The sequence below is a fragment of the Vigna unguiculata genome, chromosome 1 (genome assembly GCF_037176805.1).
Source record: "Vigna unguiculata cultivar grain cowpea cultivar isolate G323 ecotype 2 chromosome 1, ASM3717680v1, whole genome shotgun sequence".
NCBI classification, from domain to species: domain Eukaryota; kingdom Viridiplantae; phylum Streptophyta; class Magnoliopsida; order Fabales; family Fabaceae; genus Vigna; species Vigna unguiculata.
The window spans coordinates 13,850,041-13,851,157 of NC_140792.1; the positions used below are offsets into that span (position 1 = coordinate 13,850,041).

General features: G+C 45.7%; 1 non-coding gene across 1 annotated transcript; it reads right to left on the reverse strand.

Annotated features, from left to right (window-relative positions):
• Positions 1–269: 269 nt before the first annotated feature.
• LOC114165649 (small nucleolar RNA R71) lies at positions 270–378 on the reverse strand. Its single transcript, XR_003599747.1, has one exon. It is a non-coding gene; the product is annotated as a small nucleolar RNA R71 (small nucleolar RNA).
• Between the last annotated feature and the right edge of the window lie 739 nt (positions 379–1,117).

A 1,117-nucleotide genomic window follows, 5' to 3' on the forward strand; every position in this document is an offset into this window, starting at 1 on the left:
CTGAAAACTGGTTTGATACACTTGTTGCCAAAGTTTCATGGTCTTGCAGGTGAGGACCCGTGCAAACACTTGAAGCAGTTTCATGTCGTCTGTTCCACCATGAAGCCTGTAGATGTACAAGAGGACCATGTATACTTGAAGGCTTTCCCTCATTCTTTGGAGGGTAATGCGAAAGACTAGCTGTACTACCTAGCACCCAGGTCCATCACAAGCTGGGATGACCTGAAGAGATTGTTCCTTGCCAAGTTCTTTCCTGCTTCAAGGACAACAGCCATACGGAAGGAGATTTCTGGCATCAAGCAGCAATCTGGGGAGACCCTTTATGAGTACTGGGAGAGGTTCAAGAATCTCTGTTCAAGCTGTCCACACCATCAGATTTCTGAACATCTCCTCCTACAGTATTTTTATGAAGGCTTGCACCACATGGATCGAAATATGATTGATGCCGCAAGTGGTGGTGCCCGTGGTAACATAACCCCAGCTGCAACCAGACAATTAATAGAGAACATGGCTTCAAATTCTCAACAATTTGGCACAAGGAGTGATGCCATAGTTGTTAGAGGTGTTCATGATGTAGGAGCAGCCAAGTACACGAAGAAGTTGGAGAGTAAGATTGATGCTCTTACCACACTGGTCAACCAACTTGCTTTCAATCAGAGAGCTCCAGCTGCAAGAGTTTGTGGCCTTTGTACATCTGTTGATCACTTTACAGACTCTTGCCCAACATTGCAACAACAGGCTTCTTCTTCTACACCAGTGGATACCCCTCAGGCCTATGCAGCAAATATTTTCAACAACAATAGGCCCCAACAGCAACAACAAAACCACCATGATTTGTCAACCAACAGATATAATCCAGGATGGAGGAATCACCCTAATTTGAGATGGGGAAACCAGGGTAACCAGCAGCCCCAACAATTTCAAAATGTGCAACCACCTCCACAACAAAGAGTTGCACCTGCACCACAAGCTGCTCCTGTTCCACCTATACCCACACCAGCTCCTGCACCTTCTTCTTCTACTTCATTGGAGGAGTTAGTCAGGATGATGACCCTTCAAAATATGCAATTTCAGCAGGAGACTAGGGCCTCAATCCAGAGTTTGACAAATCAAATGG